The sequence below is a fragment of the Helianthus annuus genome, chromosome 4 (assembly GCF_002127325.2).
Source record: "Helianthus annuus cultivar XRQ/B chromosome 4, HanXRQr2.0-SUNRISE, whole genome shotgun sequence".
NCBI classification, from domain to species: Eukaryota; Viridiplantae; Streptophyta; class Magnoliopsida; order Asterales; family Asteraceae; genus Helianthus; species Helianthus annuus.
The window spans coordinates 100,679,724-100,686,723 of NC_035436.2; positions in this window are offsets into that span (position 1 = coordinate 100,679,724).

Below are 7,000 nucleotides of genomic sequence, written 5' to 3' on the forward strand. Positions count from 1 at the left end.
GAATTAATATTGGAAATTTAAAATTAAATTTATTTTAAACGGTCAGAAATCATGGGACAACTCACCATTTTTGTCTTTTTCTGCATCGTCTCCAACATCCAACACTCGACGGTGAGGACAAGGACGGGAGGGGGGGTGGCGGCATGGTGTTTAGTCCATCGTCGGGGCTGGACGGATGGGGGACGCTCCCCATACCGTCTAGCCTTATGGAACTTCCTTTTGCAGCTAATCTCTTTTTAGTATAATTTCAAATATGAAAAAGTTACTTAAATTTGTTGTCCCAAAACATGTTCCACCAATTGATGTGTGACAACCTGTAATTAACGGCCTTTTAATTACGCGATTAATAAACGTTTAAGGCGATAATAAGTAGTGTTTAAGGCACAAATTAACTTAATTAGGCTGTTGGAATGCCTAGGAACGCCTATCTGACCTTACGGTGCGCGTTTGTGGATTTGTGAAGAAAATTGTCGAGCTTTAAACGATAACGGACTGAAACTGTACAAAATAGTAACCACACCGACAAATACAAATTTATACGTATAATTTAAACCAATGGATTTTGTTTTGCGAAAACATTATCCTTTTGAACGACACAAAGCGCACACGTGAATGAAAAACGCGGAAACAGTAACGCACCGACAATCAACGACAAAACAGAAGCACCAGACTCGAATCTCCGTCTTGATATTAATCTATTTTGATATATTTAACTTTGTTTTGAAATTTTATTACCCGTAGTTGGAAACGGATCAAGAAACGGATTTAAAAACGACAAACTACGCAGTTTGCGCGATTTTAACGCGACGACGATCATGCGCGTCAAATATCGATATCCGATGTAATTTTGAGGCCTTTCGACTCTAAGATTTTATTCTGTGACATATTACGAGGATCAGCTTCGAAAAATGGGTTTCGGGAACGAATTGGGCTGCTCAAAACACGCTAATGGGCCCTGGGCCCAACCCACCATGGAAAAACCTAGTATAAATACTCTAATAAACTTCAAAACCCTAAGATCATTCCTTATCTTTTCAGTAGCACACAACTACAGTGCCCTCATTCCTCTCTCACTAAATCCGGTCACCGGATTCTTACCGGCGACGTCACCCCGGTCGCGTTCCGGCCACACACGCACTCACACACCTCCCTTCTTCTCCGATGAGACACCCACGTTCGCTCTCTGACTCTCTCTCCTCGTTTTACCGACACCGCCGCTATGGCGGTGGTGATGAGGGTGCTGGTAATGACGATGATTAGCTGATGTTGTTGATGAGGATGGCGGCGACACGTTGACGATGGCCAGAGAAGACAGCGGCGACAACAGTCAGCACGGGTCAGGCCCTGCTCCGATGAAGACAAGCTGAGAGTGATGACCAGTGACACAATTTTCGACGACCGCTGTTGATGATCTTTTTCCGTAAACAACCAAACTCCGGTAAGCTCCTAAGACCCATCTCCTTCATCTCCTTCTTTGAATCAGTTCAGGTCTCGGTCACACTCGATGTTTAAGGTAGTGTTGAAGAGGATGATTTACCGATGACGATGGGTTAATGATGATGTGCTGGGGTGGCCGACGGCGGCACCGTCGGAGCCACATCAGTGGCGGCGACAGTGAATAGGTAAACACGTTCAAGTTTTCTTTTGGTTCGAAGTTTTTTTTTTCCTCTCTGGTTGTTTCGGGCTCGGATCAGACGCCGGCACGATGGGTTCACACACAGACAGATTTGTTTTCTTTGTTCAGGTCCTACTTTGACTCGGTTCTGGTTCAAGTCGTGGACTCGGTTCAAAGTGGTTTGAGTTTTATTTCAGATTCAACTCTAATTTAGTTCGGGTGCACGTCAGTTGTGGTTCGGGTTCGTGAAACGGTTCGACTCGGTGCAACACGACTCGACTCGGTAACTCACTAGTCGACTCGGTCAAACCCGAGTCAACTCGGGTCAGCAGCAGTCAACACAACAAAAACTGGTCAACCCGGTTCACATTTTTGATTCGGTGTTCAGATCCATTGCGGTCAACAAAAGTCGGCGGTCAAACTTGGTCAACGGCAGTCAAACAGTCAACTCGAAGAACCGGTAACAAACTAGAAGTGGCGAGTTAATATACGTTAGTTTAGATTTTTGATAGTTATACGCGACCGAGCTCGACCCGACTTGAGTACTTACTAGTTTAGATTTTGATATCTTGGCGAAAACTACATTTTGATTACATTGCGTTGATTATTGTTGAATTTTGATAAAATATATCGACACGTTAGTTGTCGGGTTGTTCCAAAAACAGAGGAAACTCTGCCCGATTTTCGTTAAAAACCCGAATTACAAACCGTGATTATATCTTAAAAACGACACCAATCGAAACTCTAGTTTTCTTATAAAAAAATAAATATAGAAGTATATTTATTTTAGCGGCCTTATATAACATATAAGGCGGATTACTAACAAACATAATCGTTTATATTTACTCTAAACGTCGTTACACGTATTTTTTTTATAAAATAAATATAATTGTTTATATTTATTTCAGATGCCGTTATATTTATAAATATAATTATTTTATATTTATTTCAAACGACGTTACTTCGTGTTAGATTATAAAATCAATTTAATCGCTTACATTTATTTTAAATGTCGACTTTAAACTTTCTTACAAACTAAATATAGTATCTTTTTAAATTATTTGAAACGCTTAATATTCAGAAATCATATAAATAAATATAATTGTTTATATTTACTTCAATTATTTCGGATCGAATATTCTTATAAAATGAATATATTTGTTATATTCGTTTCAAACGTCATGTTTTCGAATATATATAAGTATATATATCTATTTGTTTCCATCCTACGAAAACCACAACGGTATATTACTGCATCATATACGATGTTTCGGATACGTACAATATTTCATCTACGCCTTCTATTACTAACACGACGACGTAAGTATATTTATATTTAAATATATAAATATGTTCTAAACCATTCAAAAACTAAGTCGATCTCGAGACTTAGCGTTTATCCCGGTTATAAACGAGATCAAATAACCATAATTTGGTTATTTCAAGATAAGATAATAACACTACCTTAGAATCGTTTAGTTAACGATTCGGTAGAGCTCGGACGCGTAGTTTAGCTACGTTTAAAATAGAAACTTATAATTATTCCTTGATTAGGAATGCCTTAAGTGCACGCTAGCTAATTCACGGTCTCGGAACGACACTACGGAATCACGTTTAGCTAGCTATGCACAGGAATATACAGGTGAGTTCATAACCCCCACTTTTTACTGTTTTACATTTTTATAAAATGTTTTCGGGGGTGGAAAGACATGCAAGTTTTGCAAAATCACACAAGGTTTCGATAAATGAATATTGCATATTTATAAACCATTTTGCGACATGATTTTAACAAACTCAAATGGTTTACGAAAAGATTATGCTAAACATACCGGTTTATAAAAACATTAGTGTTTTTCGAAACATGCATGAGTTTTAATAACACGAATGGCGTGGGCAAAGGCCCAAGGACATGGGCAGAGGCCCAAGGACATGAATAACTCTCACATTATACGTTAACTAGGGTATGGTTAAGCTAGGGAATGAACTGTTAGATCAGGTGAGCGAATAGTAATCTCTCTTAAGTGCCATTAATCTTGTATAAGACCGAGGGCAAAGTGGTAGATCTATCGGGTGTAGCGAGCCCCACTCTTGGGTCCTTGTGTGGCCCATGTAGTGCTTTTGTTGTTCTAACCGGGTGGACCGGGGGAAATCCGCTAGGGTTGAGTGCTTCCTATGTCGCCACACATATTAATGTCCTTGCAAAACATTAATGATCTGTTCATAAACGCTTACATACCAGTTTTAATACTCAGATTTTCAAATGTTTTTAAGATTCATTTGAAGTAAACTCACAAATACATGGATTTACAAACTTTGGTAACGTTTTTCAAACTATACCTAAGTAAGAGGACACGCTGATCCTGCTTACAAAGGTTCGTTTGGGCTCGGCCCATTCTCTCTCGTGCAATGCACAAAGACTCTCGTGGGCTAGACTCACAGTTTTCATATATCATGCCAAGAAAATGATTTTACTATATTTTCTCAGCAACTTTAAAACCGGTTATCAAAAAGATTTATTTTAAATCTTTTCAAAACAAACTATGAACTCGCTCAACTTTATGTTGACTTTTTCGCATGTTCTTTCTCAGGTTGCATTTTCAAAACTATGGAACGGTTGGAATAGGAGAACCCATGGGAATTCAAGTACTTAGCGGCGTTCATTTTCTAGAAGTCTTAGCTAATTGCTTCCGCTGTGCAATGAAGATACCGGTCCAGTCACGCCATGCTCTGATAATTTCGGGGTGTGACATGATGTTCCTCAATTCCCAGATATACCAAAAACTAAATTGGCATCCAAATTTCTCTTGCTCTTCTTTTTTTAGTAACTCAAATTTTTTTATGAATGTTAAACAACCCTTTACATCTACTCTTAAATCAACACTAGTGTTCACCATGGGACTATAACTCTCTGTTACTTGAGAAGAAACACTTTTACTATTGATGAAACAATGGTTAACCGGGCAGGGTTAACTCACTGATCTCGTCAAGAAGGGTTAATCCCTTCCTCTCGAGGATCGCTGGCTGGATCACCGGTGGGTTGATCTCCTGCACAAGGAAACAAACCGTGACTCGTAACAAGGAGGATGGGGTGGGGGGGGGGGGTGCTCCTTGTTACCACTCTCCGGCGTTAGAATCAGTAATCTGCTTGGGAAGCAAAGTATGATAGTAGTAGTAGTGAGAGAGTTGTGAAGAGATACTTCAAACCTGGTTTGGGGTTGGTATTTATAGCCGAGGAGTGAAGGAGGAGGATGAGGGACAGGCTGACGACGTGCTGCACCTTTGCAGGTGTGTCAGGCTTGTCGGGTGTGGAGGTTACGCCACGTCAGTCTGTTACTTACGTAGCTCTGACAGATGACTGTCATTGGCGCTACTTGCACTGGTGTGTCAGTCCCACTTGTCGGGCGTATAGGATGCGGTGCGAGCCGCATCGCTGCCTGCGGTAACATCTGATGTTATCGCTTCTCTTGCTTGTGATCAAGAAATACGCGAGATGCGGTGCTAGCCGCATCGTCGCCTGTGGTGACTATTGCTGTTATCCAGCTTCCTTGTATTGATAGAAGTGTTCACTGGACGCGGTGCGAGGCCGCATCGCTGTGAATACTTCCGTTTTCATACACCAGATGTGATGCTATGCCGCATCACCCTACCGTTCTCATATTCCAGGTAAGTCCTCCTCCATCACTGGACAGATTGGATTCAACTACTGTGTCGATGCGTTCCCGCACGGACACAAGTAGGTTGTTAGCTAGTGGGGGTTTTGATAAGGGTAATGGTCACTCGCGGTCGATGTTGACGCGAGATCTGGGACCATACCCCTTCAACTATACACCTTGGTATCGCTAGTTGTCTTATTTTTATAGTAATTCATTCATATATGTCTAGCAGAATGCTCAAAGTACATGTTTACATAAATTTTGCTAACTGGGTATGTATTATCTCTATATACTGGTGTTGTATATATGCCGTCGATGTTCTCATATCAACTGACTTCATTAGACGCATCGAACTAATTTACAAAGTTGAAATTCTCAACATCTTGGTTTTATAGTTTCAAAATAACGTACTTTAGATTAGCAAACAATGAAGTAGTATACTAGGTTAAATAAGCTAAGAGGCCGATCATTTTTCATACAACTGACGCATATCATGATTTTTTTTTCAATACCATTTTTGGTCAACACTTTCCCTTTGACGCGTTTTCACCTTTCCGTTTCTGGCCCTCAAATGACGATAAAAAAGATCCGCCACTTTCATTTGACCCGTTTTCACCATATTTACTCATTGGCGACTCAAAAGACGGTTTCATGTTCATACTGGGTGCGGGGCGCAGTTGTTGCGGTCAGGGCAGACCTGGCTACTTAGGCAAAAACCTCGATTGCCCCCTTAAAACTGCGGTTAAATCCCCCGATCGCCCCCAGAAAAAAAAATTCTTGGCTCTGCCACTGGTTGCAGTTTGAACCCGTTGAAAGGGTGTAGGGGACTTCTATCTCATGCTACATGTTGGCCAGTTTTGGTTAAACTTGTCTGATTACACATTTTGTATCAAATCAACTCGTGCAGCTGGAAATTCTATTATTTATTCATACTTAAATCAAATATACCCAAAACGTAATCTAACAAAACCTTAATGCGACGTGATGTAAATAGGTTGTATTTAAATTTTAGAGTAAATTACAAGTTTTGTCCTTTATGTTTACACCAAATTGCAGGCGCCGTCCTTTAGCGCAAAAGTTGACATATTTTGTACTTTATGTTTCAAAATCTTGCATGGTTTGTCCTTTAAGCCTAACTCAGTCAGATTTTTGGGTTAAATATGGTCATTTGCGTTGCACATAAGGGCATACTTGTCTTTTCACATTTTCAGGGGTCTTATATAGAAGGACTATTTTATAAAAGTTAAAAGATATTTAATTAAAATAAACCCCTCTCTCTCTCTCTCTGAGAAAAAACTCTACACCTTTCTATCAGTATCCCAAAACCATTACTTGAGGATGACTGTAACCGCTAACCAAGAGCATTCATTTTAAGCTTCTTGATGATTCTTGAATTCAAATTAAATGTGAAAGCTTTTGATTTATTCTTTGAATTACTTCAACAATTCTTACCATTAAACTCTTTCTTAAAAAAATCAATCAAATCAATAACAATGATAAACACCTTTAATAGGGGGGAATCTGTAACCGGAGACCAATCGGACGAGACCAACCGGATAACAAACCACCGTCTACATATTTTCCGGATTTTTGCTTATTATTACCACTTCCGACCATTGTTGTTGACAAAATATGGATCTGAGATTAAAGGAAAATATGTTGTTTGGGGAAGGTTGTGATGAGTTGGAACCGGAGGTGTTGTTTACACAATAAAAGAGCTACAAAGCCGAAA